The sequence below is a fragment of the Bos taurus genome, chromosome 2, assembly GCF_002263795.3.
Source record: "Bos taurus isolate L1 Dominette 01449 registration number 42190680 breed Hereford chromosome 2, ARS-UCD2.0, whole genome shotgun sequence".
NCBI classification, from domain to species: domain Eukaryota; kingdom Metazoa; phylum Chordata; class Mammalia; order Artiodactyla; family Bovidae; genus Bos; species Bos taurus.
The window spans coordinates 133,890,910-133,910,512 of NC_037329.1; positions in this window are offsets into that span (position 1 = coordinate 133,890,910).

Consider the following 19,603-nt stretch of genomic DNA (forward strand, 5'->3'; position numbering starts at 1 on the left):
GCTGCAGCTACTGAAGCCCGCGCTCTCGAGCCAGCGCTCTGCAACAGAGAAACTTCTGCAATGAGAAGCCTATGCGCCGAAATGGAGAGCAGCCGCCGCTTGCCGCAACTGGAGAAGCCCCACGTGCCTCAATGAAGACCCAGTGCGGCCAAAAATAAGTAAAGACATTTTTTAAAATTATTAAAAAATTATGTGGAATGCTTAGGAATCTGGAAGAGTGAACACCAAAGTCATAACAGGCACGGACTTGGGCAAGGAGACGAATTTCAAAAGCGAATGAAGGCACCTCTGTCGCCTTGTTTGAATTATTATGGAAAAAATGAATTAAGTGTTAGTGTGTGTATTTAAAGACAAAACAGCTCTCCCCCTCCTGTAAAAAGGCTGATGTGGACTCAGACTCAAGCTGGACGTGTCATGCTAGGCCTTTTCTACCACAGGGCCTTTGCACTTCCTATTCTTTCTGCCCAGGATGCCTTTCCCCAGCTTCTAAGTGGCCGTCTTCTCGGCATTGTTCAGGTATCTGTAAGTACAGGCTCCTCAGAGGCTTCCAGTGCAGCCCTGTCGTCCCTTCCCAGAGCCCTCTGCTTTTTTTTACCATGATTAGCACACCTACAATTATTATTGTTCATCTTTATTTGCTCGGTTACTTGCCACCTGTCTCTGCTCACTGGAACAGGAGCCCTCTGAGGTCAGGACTGTGACTGCACCCTCCTGCTGTGCCTTATCGCCCAGTGCAACTCTGAGATATAGTGAGCGCTCATGTAAAAGTTGCTGAATTAATAAAATCCTCTTTAATTTTCTTTTTTTTGGTCCAGGGTTCTTAAGCTTTTGGAGCTTCTCTCTCTCCTCTTATCTTCTCTAGTTCAAACCTTGACCATCAGATACTCACCTGCCCTAGGAGCTCCGAGGGTCTCACTAACTCAGGCTCCTTTAAAGAACCGCCCAATGGTCCATATAAGGTTTTCAGGCAACCACAGCGATGACATGCAAACCTAATCCTGTGAAACCCCAACGCTTCTCAGAAGAGATGGTTCAGAGCCTGCTTGATTCAGCGCATGGCTGGTGATGACAGCATGCCTGTGCTTCCAAGACCCGTATGTTCTTCATTTTCCTTAAGTATCAGAAATTTTAGCTGTTGACTCAGACATCCACCTAATTCAAATTTCAAAAGGACAAAGACATCTCTCCCCGTTGCCCCTTCTATGTGGCAATGTGTAACCAGCTTTTCATGTGGCTGCCCGACACGTTTTCCTGTATGTTCTAGCAAGTGCGGACATATATGTTCTAGCTTTCCTCCTTTGTACACATGCAAATGGTGATCCATCTACACAAATGCATCGTTCTGCATTTTTTTAACCTAATGGAAGATCTTTCCATGGCGAATAACTAAAGGGCATCCACATATTTCCTTACGGCAGCGGAGAGGGGAGAATGCTTCCTTATGTGCAGCGGTCCAGTTGGTGTTTGCCAGGCTCCTGCTTAGTGAGTGAGCCTAGAGGTCGTGAAGGTCAGCGGACCAGGGTTTGAGTCCCAGCTGTGCCACTGGCCCTTGAGCGAGCTGCCTAAGTGCAACCTCCATACACATCTACAAAGGGGACAATCCGAGCATCTGCCTGCTGAGAGGTGGCCAGGACAAAGTAAGGTCATGAGTGTCAGGGTCTTAGTTCTTACGCATACGGGGGTCAATAAATGGTGGCTGCTTTGACAAATATTATTCATTATAAAAATAAATGTTATCGTTCAGTCCCAATTGCTCAGCCAGGAGATGAGGGTTGTGGATACTGTGACTAGACTGTCCTGTTCAAACTAGAACCTTCTGTTTACTATCATTGTCTTAACTGAAGTATTGCTGATTTACAATGTGCGTCAACTTCTGGTGCACAGCACACTGACTCAGTTATGCACACATGTATTTTTTCATACTCTTTCCCATTGTGATTTATTACAAGGTATTGAGTATGTATGGCTCTCTGAGTTCTACAGTAGGACCATGCTGTTTATCTATTTTGAATACAGTGGTTTGTAGCTGTTAATCCCACACTTTTAGTTTATCCCTCCTGTACCCCCATTCCCCTTTGATAACCATCAATTTGTTTTCTAAGTCTGTGAGTCTGTTTGGTAAATAGGTTTATTTGTATCCTATTTTGGATTCTGCATATGCTGCTGCTGCTGCTAAGTCACTTCAGTCGTGTCCAACTCTGTGTGACCTCATGGACGGCAGCCCACCAGGCTCCCCCATCCCTGGGATTCTCCAGGCAAGAATCCTGGAGAGGGTTGCCATTTCCTTCTCCAATGCATGAAAGTGAAAAGTGAAAGGGAAGTCGCTCAGTCGAGTCCGACTCTTAGCGACCCCATGGACTGCAGCCTACCAGGCTCCTCCGTCCATGGGATTTTCCAGGCGAGAGCACTGGAGTGGGGTGCCATTGCCTTCTCTGGATATGAGCAAAATATAAATATCACATGATATTTATCTCTGTCTGACTTCACTTAGTATCACAGTCTCTAGGTGTTTCCACGGTGCTGCAAATGGAATTATTTGATTCTTGCGACTGAGTAGTACGTTATCCTCTGCTTAGAAGAAGCCGTGCTCATGGCTCGTCAAAGGTGGCTTTAGTGCATCTGGGCAGGTAGGAGCCTGGGAGACCATCCATCCTCCCATCCCCGCTTCACAGAAAATGGGGGAGGAGCAGGGGCCAGCGAATGAGCCTAGGGATCCTCCTTGCGCATCAGGAGACAATGCGGTGAGAGCTTTCCTGGGCAGCCTCACAGCTGTATTTCAGTTCTTAGTCACTGGACACATTTAGGCTTGAAGTTCTTTGGACTTTGTTAAATTCCTTTGCTCCTCTTTCCTTCTCCTCATGGAGGCAACTTCTGCTTTCCTTGGAGAACTGTCATTAATAAGAGGTGAAAACCAAGAACAGGGCATCCCCTGCAAGTCTTCCTTCTCACATTTATTCCTTGTCTGCTTTTTGTTTTATGAGTTTGTAGTTATCAGAGTAACAGAACATCTATTTGGAGAGTAAAAACTGAATCCCGTAATTCCATTCTCAGTGGAGATTTTTATGAACACTTTAACAAAATTTAAAAAAAATTTATATTGGCATATAGCCAATTAACAATGTCGTGATACTTTCAGGTGGGCAGCAAAGGGATTCAGCCCTGTGTGCACAAGTATCCCTTCACCCTCAGACTCCCCTCCCATCCAGGCTGCCACATGACACTGAGCGGAGTTCCCTGTGCTGTGCACACATCCATTTTAAATACAGCAGTGTCTACCTTCTGTGCACTTCAACACATTGGAGATCATATCAGAAAGCCAGTTTTCTGTTCTAAAGTGTTCGGGTCATCGTTGGAACATCCATTTCCCTGTGTTGTTAAAAATGTCGTAAATGTCCATTTTAATGGCTGCAGGATAGCTAATTGAGTGGAAATACCATATTTCCCATAACTATCTCCCTGGTGTTGCACTTCGGGGTTCTGCTCATTTTATTTCGGTTTTCTGGGTGTTCAGTTAGAGAGAACTTTGCCCCTGTCATAGGCGTTTTTTTCTCCTGAGGCTTGGATTTCCACGGGTGGAATCCCTGGGCCAGTGATTATGAAGATGTTTAAGGATCTTGATTCTCCCCATTTCTTTCTCCTCCAATTAGTTTTATTTTAACGTGTGGCTTAGCCAATCCTGACTCCATAACAGGGCTCTGACCCGAGAAGCATAAATTTCACATTTGCTTCCCCTAAAGTGTCCCTGAAGTCCCTGAATCCAGAACCATGGAGAAGGGGATGACAAGGATGAGATGGTTGGATGGCATCACCGACTCAATGGACATGAGTTTGAGTAAACTCTGCGAGTTGGTGGGCAGGGAGGCCTGGTGTTCTGCAGCCCATGGGGTTGCAAAGAGTCAGACATGACTGAGTGAATGAACTGAACTAAACTGATCTTGCAAAAGAGCTTAGCCACTCTGAGCATCCATTATTTTAAAATAGAGTTAATCCTCCACTTCATCAGAATGTCAGCTGGTGATTTCCTAAAGTTGCTACAATTCAAAGAACACTATACATTCACTCATTCATTTACTTGATACATATTTAATTGATGCTGAGTCAGGTTCTACATTTGATTCCCCATCCCCACACTTTCCATTTGCACCATTGGTTCAACACAAGCCTGAGCTGAGGTCAGACAATCATGGGTGTGGTACTTGGGCCAGTCATTGAACTTTTCCTAGTGTTCGTTTTCTCATCTGTAAATTGGGAACTATAATGGTAGCTGTAAGGTGGTTATCAGGATTAAATGATAAATATATCACATGTACTTCAGTTCAGTTCAGTCGCTCAGTCGTGTTCAACTCTTTGCGACCCCATGGACTGTAGCATACCAGGCTTCCCTGTCCATCACCAGGTCCTGAAGCTTACTCAAACTCATGTCCATTGAGTCGGCGATGCCATCCAACCGTCTCATCCTCTGTCGTCCCCTTCGCCTCCTGCTTTCAATCTTTCCCAGCATCAGGGTCTTTTCAAATGAGTCAGTTCTTCTCATCAAGTGGCCAAAGAACTGGAGTTTCAGCCTCAGCACCAGTCCTTCCAATGAATATTCAGGAGTAATTTTCTTTAGGATGGACTGGTTGGATCTCTTTGCAGTCCAAGGGACTCTCAAGAGTCTTCTCCAACACCACAGTTCAAAAGCATCAATTCTTCGGTGCTCAGCTTTCTTTATAGTCCAACTCTCATATCCATACATGACTACTGGAAAAACCAAAGCCTTGACTAGATGGACTTTTGTCAGCAAAGTAATGTCTCTGCTTTTTAATATGCTGTCTAGGTTGGCCATAGCTTTTCTTCCAAGGAGCAAGCATCTTTCAATTTCATGGCTGCAGTCACCATCTGCAGTGAGTTTGGACCCCCCAAAATATATGATTCATGTACTTAGTAAACATCCATGGAATGCTAGCTGTAATAGTGATCATTAGACTGTTATCACGTTGCATACGAGGGTCTCAAACAATTTGTAAGACAGTCATCTGGCTCCATATTCAGGTTGACCAACTGCTTTAACTCTGTCCCAGTTGTGTGACTGTACAGGAAAGGGAGATGCTGATATTACCTGGGTACCTACCAGAAGGTTCTCCAGGGCTTGTCCATGGGACTTGGTTGCCTGCCTCCGTCATCCCCAGAATCTGGTCACCCTCCTGTCCGTGAGAGAATCAGATACAGGGGAGCTGAAGATTACAGGGATTCAGTGGAGACCAGATAGACTGAATGTTGGAGTGAGGCAATGCCTGCATGTTAGAATAACGTCATAATCAAGGGTGACAATCTTATAATGTTAGGATATTAAAATGACTCGATGTTAGAATGTGTGGCAATTATAATAACCGATAGAACACTACACTAGAAGAACTTCGGTTTTGGAAGGGCTTGTTAAAGAGGATCCGGTCTTTCGCCAAATCTGTAGGTGGACAAAGCCACAGGAAAAAAAAAAAAAGGCAATGTCACTTCTGGCAGATTGGTGGTGGTGCTTTTAGAGTTGTGGAAAGGAATATTCAGAACCAAACTGGCATCATATTTATATGCATGCTATAGCATGCATGTGGGAACAGAATTCAAAATTAGAACGTTTTTAAGAGTTAAAAAATTTGACCATTTAAAAGAATGCTGGTTTGGGGTGGGCTGTTTGGGGTTATTTGTCCTCAGAGCCCTGGGCACAGCATTCACGGTCCCTTTTCCCTTTCTTGGGAGGCTTGTGGAAATACGGGCAGACCATTGATTTCAGCCCAAACCTTCATTCTATAGGTGAAGACGAGGAGGTTCAGAGGCAGCAAGAGATCTGGTCAAACCACATGGTGGGGGTGGGAGTGGGTGCTGCAGAATCTCAGGTGGAATCTGAGCTCCTGACCGTGCCCTTCTGCCCGTCTCTCCACCCCCACTGTTTCACTGCTCCCTGGGGCGTGGTCTGAGCAGAGTGCTGGGTGAGTCTGTCTCCTCTCCTTGGCATCAGTGAATTCTGCCTTGGAATAACACTAACTGTGTGCCTGTCATCTGCAGCCCACGAGCTGTTGGCATGCCTTTGGTTCCTGGGGCATATCTTATTCAGCAATACCCTTTTGCTGAGAAAGATAAGCAGTAGGGAAAAGACGGTCATCTGGTCTACCTAGAACACTATGGCAGTTTACAACTTTTTTTAAACTATTATAATTGGAGGATAACTACAATATTGTGATGTTTCCCCATACATCAGTGTGACTTGGCCGTAGACACACATTTGTCCTCTCCTTCCTGCACCCCCTCCCACCTTTCTCCACACCCCATCCCCCCAGGTTGTCACAGAGCACCAGCTTAAGAGCCAGAGTTTTCAGCTCTGCCACTTCCCAACTGTGTGGGCTTGGGCAAAAAACCTAACCTCTCTGTTATGCAGGTTTTCCATTTGTTAAGCGGAGTTAATAGTAGCCTTATAATATTGGTGTGAAGATTAAATGAGATAATGACCCTTGCCTGGTGCCTGTAATACAGAGTAGATACTTAATAAACATTATTCTATTTATAGTGATAGTTTGTGATAATTTATAATATATAAACTTTCCTTCCTGCTTCCCCTCAGCTCCTACCACCGCCTCCCTGGATGTTCACACATTCATCTTTCAATACCCTGGTATCTGCTTCAGGCAGAGTAACTTAACTCAGCCCCAAATACCAACATGTTTCTCAGTGATAGACATTAAAGGGCTTGGGGTTTCTTGATGAACCAGAAGAATTTTTCTTTTAATACCTTAAAATCCCTCAGCAAGCTGGGAGCCTCTGCAGGAGAAGGCGGGAATTCACACCTGCTGAAGTCTTGCCACATGCTCTCAAAGTCAGTTCTCACAGCCTCTATGCAGGAGACGTGTCGTTACCTCCAACTTCCAGGGGAGAAAACAGAGGCACAGAAACCAATTAATTTGGTGAAGATCAGAGAGCAAGGAGATGGCAGTTAGGTTCTCAAACTCTGAATACTTGACCCTGAAACCTGTTTTCTTTCCACTGGAACAGCCCATTTTGCTTTCTGAGCTGGAACATGACCTGGTTTTCACCTGGCCCTGGGGTCAAGAGGCAGGTGAGAGGGTGGATGATAAGGTAGGACAGGTCAGAGGGAAAGGATGTGGTCCACGCTCACCAAGTCCCAGGAGGTATTTTCCAAACAAACAGCTGGGTGGCAGGGCAATGGGTCTGGAATTGCTTTGGCAATTTCCTGCATTGGCCTAGAATGCCTGGTTACTTCCTCTGTGACATGCTGAATGTGTGAGGTCCTCCACACAGAGCATCTACGAGATGGGACCCAGTTGAAGCCAGTGAAAGTGCTTGGAAAACAAAGGCAAACGTACTGAGAAAAAGCCAGGGCCTCTAAGCCCCGCATCTTGGCATCCCGGTTTCTCCTCAGGCCCCTTGTACCGCTCAGAGAGAGCGTAGGACGGCCAGGCTGCAGGGAGGAGGGCCAGGCCAGGCTCTTGAGTAGCCCAGGTGGACTGTGCGCAAGCCAGAGTTACCCCCAAGGAGGGAAAGGCAGGACGCGGCGGGAGGAGACACGAAGTGGGCGTGAGGTGAGAACACGCAGCAGACAAGAGCCGCGGCTTGAGGACCGCAGCTGGGGGGCTGGGAGGGCCAAAGCCCCAGCGAAGACCGCGGATCCAGGCAGGAGGCTCAGAACCGAGACGGAGAACGAGTGAGAGGCCGGAGGTCCGCGCTTAGGTGGTCTGCGTGCGGGCCTAATGGTCCAAGAGGTCCGCCCAAAGCGCAGACCAAAGGGATGGGCTGTTCAAGATGGCGGGCTCACAGACGCAGGGCGAAGGCCGATTCCTGCGGGAATGACTTTCATCAAGGTCAGCCGGCTTGGGCCGCAGAGCGCCGCGCAGGAACCAAGGCCCGCTGGCGCCTCCCGCAGCCGCTCCTGCCGAACCCCAAAGTTCTCTGCCTGACCCCCAGGGCTGGAGCAAGCCCCAGGCAGCGGCTGCTCACCCTTTCGTCTCCGGCCATAAAGAGACAACAGAATGGAAAAATAATTAAAAAATAAGAGTGGAGGCTGGGGAAGGGGGGTGCCTTGGTAGGGGGGAGAGGGGAGGGCTGGGGAAGCGATTTCCAGAGTAGAGAGGGATGGAGGGTTGGCGAGGCTGGCGCTGAGATAACCAACAGATGCGATTCTTCAGATAAGCGTAGCAATTTAGATAAATCTCAGGCTTTGGAGCTGGTCGCCTGCGTCCCCTCTCCTCCGTCTGCCTTTTTTCAATTTTATCTCTGAGCCAAGGGAGGGGGAGGGGAGGAGGAGCTCAGAGGGGTGAAGAGACGGGAGGCGGGAGGGCAGCGAGGGGGGCCAACTTCATCTTCGGGGACTTTGGCTTTTCTTTTTAATGTGTTTTTCCCAGAAGGTGGGAAATGCCAACACACACTCGGAGACCTAGAAGGCGGCCTATGTTTTTTAAAAAGCGGCGGACAAAAATCAAAATATTTGAAAATGTATTTCATGGTAATTATGTCATATTTCATGGGCTGGTGCCACTACTGAAAGAGAGGCTGAATGCCTTAATTTGTATAGAAATTGTAATCATTTGTTCATTTCAAGGTGAAAATTGCATTTTTTAATTTAAATTGTATCCTGCATGATAGTCTATTATCTAGTAAAATTGTCTCCATGTCTGAATGCCTTATATGCAGCTGCAATGCTTGTTACAAATCCACTTATATTCATAAAAGCAGGTGGACATCTCAGGAAATGGAAGCCGTCGTGCGTGCGTGCGTGCGGTGCGTGCCGGTGCGTGCGGATGCGGCGGCTCCTCTTTCCCGTCGCACTCCGGTCCCCTCCCGCACCCTTCTCCACCTCCGACTCTCAAGTCAGCATTTCCAGATCGGCTTAACAGATGATAATTAGTTGGAATAAATGAGGAAGCTGCACAATGGGGAGGGAGGAGCCGGGACTGAGTCGGGGCGCCGGCCGGGCTCTCTCTCTCTGCATCTTATGTTCTGCCCCGGGGTGGGTTGCAGCCTTGATTCTCGCTCTGAGCCTCAGTTTCCTGTCTGTAAAGTCAGAGGTTTGCCTTCCCCTGAGGGAAGGGCCTGTGCTTCCCGGCACCAGGGTAATTAAGAGTCTGGTTGCTGGGATTTCCTTGATGGTCCAGTCAGTGGTTAAGAATCAACGCGGGTTCGATCTCCGGTCTGGGAAATAAGAGCCCACAGGCCTCGGAGCAACTAAGCCGCTGTGCCACAAGTAGAGAGTCCGTGTGCTGCTACGCAAGATCCTGCAGGACCCAACAAAGATCTGTGTGCCACAGCTAAGACCTGAAAAGTACGGTTGTCTTTGCCCTTGCGGGCTGTGTGACCCAACACAAATTCCTTAACCTTTCTGAGAGTCAGTTTCCTCATCTTTAAAATGGGGCAATGACAAAATCTGCTTCATCGGTGGTTGTCGGCAAAGGAGGGCCAGTAGACCAAAGCCACTCGTAACTTCATCACTTGTCTATACAGCCTGCCAGCTCCTAGGGGTTTCTACATTTTTTTTAAGGTTGAAAAAGAATTCGGAAGCAGAACAATATATTGTGACATAGATTATATAGATTCAAATTTAAGTGTCTATAAATAAAGTTTTGCTGGAACACAGACACGCTCGTGGGTTTAGCTATGGCTGCGGTCACTCTGTATCAGATCGAGTGGTTGTAACAAAGCCCATATAGCCTGCAAAGCCTAAAATGTTTACTATGGGTGCTCATAGGAAAAGTTCGCCAACCTTCAAAATAACTTAATAAAGTGCTTAGTCTAGCATCTGGGATGTCAGAAGCGTCAATCCTTGTCAGCAGTTAGTATAGGCTGGGAGATTTAAGGAAGTTTGAGTGTCAGGAAGACAATCAATCAACCAGTATTTATACAATAGTTACCAACAGTTACCGTCTGCTCACAGATGCAGAATTTCTCTTTGGGGCAAAACCAGAACTGGGGGTGGGGGAGAGAGACCTCATTTTCTCAAGGGAATTTTACCGAGTTTAGAAAAATTCCATTGCATTTTTGAACATCGAGGAGTGCCGGAAGGGGTCCTGGACCAACCCATCCACCTACTCTGGGCCTTAATTTTCCATGTAAAATGGATCCCTTCCAGCAAAAGGTACAACCTCAAGTCCCTCCATGCCACAGGCACGTGTAAAGGGTCAGCACGCTCCTGGGCAGATAGCAGCTGCCCAGACGGCAGAGGTCTTGCTCTCCTTTCGCTGCAACAGATTCCTTGGTCATTAGAGGGTCCTGTTTAGAAGCACTTACTTCCATCTTCGGCTTCCCAACCAGCGAAGCCCAGGTGGTCCTCATGGTAAAGAACCTGCCTGCCAATCAAGAGACATAAGAGACACGGGTTTGGGAAGATCCCCTGGAAAAGGGCACGGCAACCCACTCCAGTATTCTTACCTGGAGAATACCATGGACAGAAGAACCTGGCAGGCTACAGTCTGTGGGGTCGCAAAGAGTCGGATACGATTGAAGCAACTTAGCTTGCCTGCAGAAAAAGCCCACTCGGCCTCTCAGGTGGCCCTCGTGATAAAGAACCTGTCTGCTAATGCAGGAGACATAAGAGACTTGGGTTTGATCCCTGGGTTGGGAAGATCCCCTGGAGAAGGCAACGCAATCCACTCCAGTATCCTTGCCTGGAATCCCATGTACAGAGGAGCCTGGTGGGCTACTGTCCATGGGATCGCAAAGAGTCAGACACGACTGAAGCACCTTACTTACCATGCACGCCCTCCCATCTTGTAGTCCAGCTCCTTCCTTTTTCCCTCCCTCTTTCCCTCCCACCTTCCCTTTCCCCCTCTCTTCACTTCCTTCTTTGCTTCCCTCTTTCATCCAACAATTTCCAAGCATCTTGTTCCAGACTCTGTCTTGGAAGAGGCTCTATGTGGTCGCTTTTAATTCCTGGCTCCCTTCAGCTAAGGAGAAAGACCCTTACACTCAAACACAAGCTAAATGTCTTTGGTGAGTGACTGAGTCTCTGAGTCTCATTTCCCCAACCAGAAAATGAAACTAATAACTTTCCTCTCTGTCATAGGATTTTGGGGGAGGATTCAAAGAGATGGTGTGTGTCAAAATGCCTTGTCAACTATAAAGAGTCACACAATTGTTATTTAAACATTTATCTTTTTCAGGACTCAGGCTGTGGAAGACTTGCCCAAGACCACGCAGCTAAAAAGTAACCAAATGAGTTTTAACACTAATGCCTCATTTGTAGAGTGCAGGTTTTTGTGTCCCCTCAAAGTGATGGTATTTGGAGAGGAGGTCTTTGAATAATTAGGGTTAGAGGAGAAGACTCTTGAGAGTCACTTGGACTGCAAGGAGATCCAACCAGTCCATCCTGAAGGAAATCGGTCCTGAATATTCATTGGAAGGATTGATGCTGAAGCTGAAACTCCAATACTTTGGCCACCTGATGCGAAGAATGCTGGGAAAGATTGAAGATGGGAGGAGAAGGGGACAACTGAGGATGAGATGGCATCACCGACTCAATGGACATGAGTTTGAGTAAACTCTGGGAGTTGGTGATGGACAGGGAGGCCTGACGTGCCGCGGTCCATGGGTTTGCAAAGAGTTGGACACGACTAAGTGACTGAACTGAACTGAAGTCGTGAGGGTGGGGCCCCTGATGGGATTCAGAGGAAGAGCTCCGTGTGCTCTGAGAAAAGGCCACGTGAGCACACAGTAAGGAGGCAGCCGTCCACAGACCAGGAAGAGAGCCCCACCAGAACCATCCTGGTGCCCTGACCTCAGACTCCCAGCTTTTGGAACCATGTGCAAAAAAATGTCTATAGCTAAAGCCCCAGTGTATTATAATTTGTTATAGCAGCCCAAGCAGACAGAGACACTTGGGCTCTTCACCATCTAACACACTTCTTCCCTGGACATATTTAATTTAATTATTTAATTAATTTATTAAAATTTTTATTTATTTTTGGCTGTGCCGGGTCTTCATTGCGGCAAGAGGGCTTTCTCTTGTTGGGGCAAGCAGGGGCTACTCTCTACTCATGTTGTGTGGGCTTCTTATTGTGGTGGCTTCTCTTGTGGGGCTGTAGGGCTCTCAGCACATGGGCTTCAGTCGTTGTGGTGCATGGGCTCAGCTGCTCCATGGCAAGCGGAATCCTCCCATCCCAGGGATCAGACCCACATCCCCTGCGTTGGTGGGAGGACTCTTAACTAGTGGACCGCCAGGGAAGTCCCCCTGGATATATTCTCTGAAGGGAAGAGAATTCCAGCCTTCTGTTTGCTGCCTGGAGAAATTTAGGGTAGGAGAGAGTTTCAGGGTCTCAGGTTCTCCCCTGCTTGTCAGTACTGGCTGTGTGACAGAATCGGTTGGGGAGCTATAATGATAATATTTGTAATGATGCCTAAGCTTCATTCCCAGAGGTTCTGATTTACTGGGTCCAGGAAGGACCTGGACACTGGTGTGTTTTATCATTTCCTGCCTGCCCCACTCACCCATCCCTCTGTGATCGCACAGGATAGTTGCTGGGTGGAAGCCCTTCCCCAAGCAGCAGCATCTGGACATGAGATGATCCTCATCCTTTCCCATCACCCCAGGGGAAATGAACAGGTGCTGGAACGGGGGCGGGGTGTGGAGTTCACATGGCAAATCCTTCCATGCCTCATACCCAAGCAGAATTCCTGGAGGGCTCCCAACACTGCGTGCCAACTCCTGAGAGTCTGAGAATGTTGAAATGATTCAACCAGAGTGGATCCGGGAGCTTGAGAGCTGGGGCCCTGAGCCTGCATGCCTGGCCAGGGAGCATTCACATCACTGAAGAGGAGCTGATGGTGGACGGATGGGCATTGGTGAGGAGTCTGCAGATGGATGCTTCTTGGCGATCTTCTCAATATGTTTAAGCATTAATGATAATATTTACCAGTTACTGGGGGCCTAGTGTCTTCTAGGGGCTTTGCTTACATCATCTCACTGAGGACCTACTAGGTGCCAGTGAGTTGCCTCGTCAGCCTCTCTCCTCGTGGCTTCTAGCACCGTCCTTCCCTGCTTGTCCTCTGGGTGCCCAGCTGCTCCTTCACTGATTCTTTCCCCAAATTCCTCTAAAGGCTGGAGAGCCCACAGCCCAGTCCTTGGTTCTCTTTTCTTCTATTTTCTTGGTTCTTCTTTCCTTCTATTTTCTATCTCATTTGCTCCCACAATGGTCCCAGCCAAACTTTAAATACCAACCAAACTTCCAAAGTCACCCATGAAGCATCACCCTCTTCTCCAGATACAGGAGCATCAGGTGGTGCTGTTTCTACCTGGGAATTCTTGGCTGTAGTGTGGCTGAACAGGCCTGTTGAATCTCTGCTCCTCACCTTATTAAAACAAAATCCAAACTCTTTGCCAGAGTCTATTAGGCTCCAATCTCCTCCTGCAAGTGAGTGGCCAACCGGTTGACTGAATGAACGAATGAATGAATGAACTGCCTGGGAAGGGCCTGGATTGCGGATTAAGACAGGACTCAAGCTCTCATTACGCTGGGAGTTTGGACGACCACGCCCCTTGTTCTCTCTGGGACTTTGCTTTCAATATTTGTTGGATTGCATTTTCCTATGAAGTAGGTAGCGTTACACCCACTTTTAAAATCTATTTTTAATTGAAGGATAATCGCTTTACAATATCGTGTTGGTTTCTGCCACACAGCAACATGAATCAGCCCTAGGTGTACATATATCCCCTCCCTCTTGAACCTCCCTCCCGCCTTCCCATCCTACCCCACCCCTCTAGGTTGTCACAGAGTCCAGGTTTAAGTTCCCTGCGTCATACAGCAAATTCCCGCTGGCTTTCTATTTTACATATTATGGACACGGTGGGGGGAGGGGGAAGGAGAGGGTGGGGTGAATGGAGAGAGTACCATGGAAACATATATACCCATTTTATAGATGGAATAAAAATTGTCTTGGGGAGGTTAAGTCCCCTACCAAGGTCACCCAGTGGTGGCTGAGAGGCTGGGATTTGAACACAGATCTCCCTGGTTACAAACCCCATGCCCAGTTTTCACTGCGCTTCTGCTCTGAATGTGTCCCCACCCTGGCCGGACCCCTCCGCTGGCCTCCAGATTGGGGCCAGAGGCACATCCAGCAGCTGCTGGAGCCTCCCCCTTCCCTGTCCTTGCAGCTGGGAGCCGGGACCCCTCATTCTGCAGAACCCTTCATCCCCAGGGACCTGGCCACTCCCAGACCAGCTGCGCAAGCTTGGAGAAGGCACTTTCCAAGCCGCAGCGTACCCAGCTGAGAACATGCACGTAGCCCCATCCAGCTGTCTTCCGGAAAGAACCAGATCAACTGCTACTCTGGTAAAGATGGAAAAATTCCGTTAATTTAATGAGTCTGGACACAGTGTGGGATGACTGAAGCCTCAGGCTCCCAGCCTCTGTGTGATGGAGCTAACCCTCTTCTGATCCTCTCCTAATCCCTAATTTCACAACCTCGGCACAACTGACATTTGAGTCAGATAATTCTTTGTTGCGGGGGCTGTTCTGTGAGCTGAAGGAGGTTGAGTGGTCCCTCTGGTCTCCACTTACCAGATGACGGCAGCAGGCCATTCATCTAGATGTAACAACCTAAATGATCTCCAGGCTGCCAAATGCCCCTGGTTCAGAATACAGGGCTTCCCAGGTGGCGCTAGTGGTAAAGAGCTAGCCTGCCAATGCAGGAGACATAAGAGCCTGGGTTCGATCCCTAAGTTGGGGAGATCCCCTGGAGTTGGGGAATCCCATGGATAGCGGAGCATGGAAGGCAAAGAGTTGGGAAGTGAGTGACTTAACATGCATGTGCGCACACACGAGAATCACTAATCCTAGAAGTGAAGTGAAGTGAAGTGAAAGTCACTCGGTCGTGTCCAACTCTTTGCGACCCCATGGACTATACAGCCTATGGAATTCTCCAGGCCAGAATACTGGAGTGGGTAGCCTTTCCCTTGTCCAGAGAATCCTCCCAACCCAGGGATCAAATCCAGGTCTCCTGCACTGCAGGCAGATTCTTTACCAGCTGAGCCACCAGGGAAGCCCAAAGCATAGCTTGATCCTTATCTGTTCTTACAGGATGATAACCATTATTCTAGATGGTTATTTTCCAGACATCAGGCTTCCCATGCTTGGTAGTTCATGTTGAGCATCTACTAAGTGCCAGGCGAGACTATCTCAATCCTCACAACAGCCCTTTGGGATGGATATTATTATCATCCTGTTTTACAAATGACGAGATAGGCACCGAGCCATTTATGTGAGTCCCTTGACCTCTCTTCCTGCAGACCACCTACCACATTCATTCACTCTTAGCGACTTTGCAAGTCACAGGGTCATGACGCTCAGATTCCCATGAGGAAACTGAGCTTCATGCGGTTTCCATGAGATCACCCAGTATCCTATAGCCGCTGTAATGGGTACAGCCTGCGTTTGAACCCAAACTTTATGGTGAAGCCCATTATCTTCCCTTCTCTCCCAACTGCCTTTTAAAGACTTGTAGAAATATTGTCAGCTTGACAGGACCGTTAAGATCATTTAATACTCAACAAGTATTTATTGATGCCTATTCCATGCTGGAATAGACCCTGATGCTGGGAAAGATTGAAGGCAGGAGGAGGAGGGGATGACAGAGGATGAGATGGTTGGATGGTATCACCGACTTGATGGACTTGAGTTTGAGCAAACTCTGGGAGTTGTTGATGGACAGGGAAGCCTGATGTGCTACAGTCCATGGGGTTGCAAAGAGTCGGACACGACTGGGCAACTGAACTGAACTGAGCGTGTGTGGTGAAGGATCTGGGCTCTTCCTCATCTTTTAGAGAAACTTGCTGAAGTATCTAAGGATAAGATGAGTTGGGATCTGGGATTAGTTCCTAAGTATGGATGTGGAGGGGACGTGGCCAAGGGTACAGATGGAATGAGCTTGGTGATGAGCTGATAATTCTTGAAGCCAGGTGATGGCTCCATCTTTACTGCTGATGGAATTTCCCATCATGCCACATGTTTAGAAGGTGTGGATACTGAGTCCTTGTTTGGATTTAAATCCCAGCTCCACTTCCTTCAGTATCATCTTGGGTAATTTTCTTGCCTCTCTAGACAATCTGCAAAGTGAGAGGATAATAATTTGTAGCTTGCAGGCTGCTGTGAGGATTAAATGAGATAATACAGAGTACACGTGGTGGTTTACAAGCAGAGGAAGCACCTGGCCAAGAGCAGGGCTCCTTGGGGGTCATAGCAGCCCTGTCTTTCTTTACTGCAACGATCTCAGTGTCTTCAAGGGCACGGGGAGACCCATCCTCATCGCAAAACTCCTCCTAAAGGTATCCTTGGCCCACCTCCTGCCCTGGTCACCTGATCTGCCCCGTGATGGCCCTGGAGGGACTCTCACCCTGAGTTACCCACAGAAAAAGGCGAAGACAAAACTCCTAATCCCCATGAAGGACTCTAAGTCCAAGCAAGTCCCCCTTCGGCCCAGCTGTGACGAGGCCTCATCTGGAATTGCTGGTAGCCAAACTACCAGCAAGATCCTTGCAGAAGCTACAGATGAAAGGCCCTTCCTGCCCCTGGGCCCTCCCCCGCTCTCCCTCCACTCTCCCGGGGTGGGGACGGCCCCTTTCCTTCATCAGCTGTCTATGCTGGTTGAATTATTTCCATGTTCTCAGACTCTCGGGAGTTGGCATGAGGTGCTGGGAGCCCTCCAGGAATTCTGGCTGGGGACAGGGCACAGATGGGCTCCCATGTGAACCGCTCTCCACTCAGCACCCGTCCTCCTCCCCTGGGTTGATGGGAAGGGCTGGGGGTCGTCTCACGCTCAGAAGGCTTGACTCAGCTCCACCCCTCCTGAGAGACGAGGCTCAGAGCAGGACCCCTGACTCCTCATCATAAAACGGGCCGTCTTGAGAATGAAGAGTGACGGTGTGTGTAGGGTGTTCAGCACACTGTCCAGCACCTATAAAACGTGCGACTCGCAGCATCCGTAAGAATGCTGAGTGCCTATGTATGTACACCGGAATTAATGCAATAGTTCAAATCAACGATACATCAATTTAAAAAAGCCCTGTGATCCCCCAATCCCCCCAAAGGGTATCATTAAAAATCCACTATTTTTAGCAGCTTCTTTTGGTGATGTTAGATACTTCCAAGGATTAAAACTGCCTGCAGAACTTGGAGTCCAAGAAGGCACAGAGGCCTGAGGTCCATGGGCAGAAAGTTTATGGACCCCATTTACCTGCAGGTAGAAAGACCCCAAACCTTGTCTTTCCAACCATAAGATCAGATCAAAATGTTCCTGTGAGCCAGATAGTGTGAGAGAAATCTCTATTTTCTGTTTGTTTTTAAAATAATTTTATTTGTTGATTTTTGGCTGTGCTGGGTCTTCGTTGCTGCGTGGGCTTTTCTCGAGCTGCAATAGACAGAGGTTACTCTCTGTGTGTGGTGCGTGGGCTTCTGGTTTCAGGGCTTTCTCTTGTTGCCGGGCACAGGCTCTAGGCACGCGGCTCGGTAGTTGTGATTCACGGGCTCTGGACACAGGCTCAGGAGTTGCGGTGCCTGGGCTTAGTTGCTCCGCAGCATGTGAGATCTTCCCGGATCAGGGACTGAACCTATATCTCCTGCTATGGGTTTTTCCAGTGGTCATGTATGGATGTGAGAGTTGGACTATAAAGAAAGCTGAGCACTGAAGAATTGATGCTTTTGAACTGTGGTGTTGGAGAAGACTCTTGAGAGTCCCTGGGACTGCAAGGAGATCAACTAGTCCATCCTAAAGGAGATCAGTCCTGGGTGTTCTTTGGAAGGACTGACGTTGAAGCTGAAACTCCAATACTTTGGCCACCTGATGTGAAGAGCTGACTCATTTGAGAAGACCCTGATGCTGGGAAAGATTGAAGGTGAGAGGAGAAGGGGACGACAGAGGATGAGATGGTTGGATGGCATCCCTGACTCAATGGACATGAGTTTGGGTAAACTTCAGGAGTTGGTGTTGGACAGGGAGGCCTGGGGTGCTGCGGTTCATGGGGCCGCAAAGAGGTGGACACGACTGAGCGACTGAACTGAACTGAACTGATCCATTCTGTCTTCCATAGTGGCTGTATCAATTTACATTCCCACCAACAGTGCAGGTGGGTTCCCTTTTCTCCACACCCTCTCTGGCGTTTACAGTTTATAGACTTTTGATGATGGCCATTCTGATCAGTGTGAGTGATATCTCATTATAGTTTTGATGTGCATTTCTCTAATAATGAGTGATGTTGAGCATCTTTTCACGTGTTTGTTAGCCATCTGTATGTCTTCTTTGGGAAAATGTCTGTTTAGGTCTTTTCCCCACTTTTTGATTGGGTTGTTTGTTTTTCTGGTATTGAGTTGTATGAACTGCTTTATATTTTGTAAATTAATACTTTGTCAGTGTTTCATTTGCTATTATTTTCTCCCATTCTGAGAGTTGTCTTTTCACCTTGCTTATAGTTTCCTTTGCTGTGCATCACCCTGATACCCAAACCAGAAAAAGACAACACACAGAAAAGAAAATGACAGGCCAATATCACCGATAGACACAGATGCAAGAATCTTCAACAAAATTTTAGCAAACAGAATTCAGGAACATGTCAAAAAGCTCATGCACCATGATCAAGTTGGATATATTCCAGGGATGCAAGGATTCTTCAGTATATGCAAATCAATCAATGTGATACACCATATTAACAAATTAAAAGATAAAAGCTATATGATAATCTCAATAGATGCAGAAAAAGCCTTTGACAAAATTCAGCATCCATTTATGACTAAAACTCCTCAAAAAATGGGCATAGAAGGAACCTACCTCAACATAGTAAGGGTCATAGATGATAAGTCTACAGTAAACATCATTCTCAATGGTGAAAAACTGAAAGCATTCCCCCTAAGATCAGGAATAAGACAAGGGTGCCCACTTTCACCACTATTATTCAACATAGCTCTGAAAGTCCTAGCTACAGCAATCAGAGAAGAAAAAGAAATAAAAAGCATCCAGATCTGAAAGGAAGAAGTAAAGCTGTAACTGTTTGAAGATGACATGATACTGTATATAGAAAACCCTAAAGATAGTATCAGAAAATTACTAGAGCTAATCAGTGAATTATCTGATTAGCTGGAGAAGGGAATGGCAAATAACTTCAGTATTCTTGCCTTAAGAACCCCATGAACAGTATGAAAAGGCAAAAAGATAGGACACTGAAAGATGAACTCCCCAGGTCGGTAGGTGCCCAATATGCTACTGGAGATCAGTGGAGAAATAACTCCAGAAAGAATGAAGAGACAGAGCCAAAGCAAAATGATACCCAGTCGTGGATGTGACAGGTGATGGAAGTCCACCGTTGTAAAGGGCAATACTGCATAGGAACCTGAAATGTTAGGTCCATCAGTTCAGTTCAGTCACTCAGTCGTATCAGACTCTACAACCCGTGAACCGCAGCACACCAGGCCTCCCTGTCCATCACCAACTCCCTGAGTCCATCCAAACCCATGTCCATTGAGTTGGTGAGGCCATCCAACCAACTCATCTTCTGTCGTCCCCTTCTCCTCCTGCCCTCAATCTTTCCCAGCATCAGGGTCTTTTCAAATGAGTCAGCTCTTCCCATCAGGTGGCCAAAGTATTG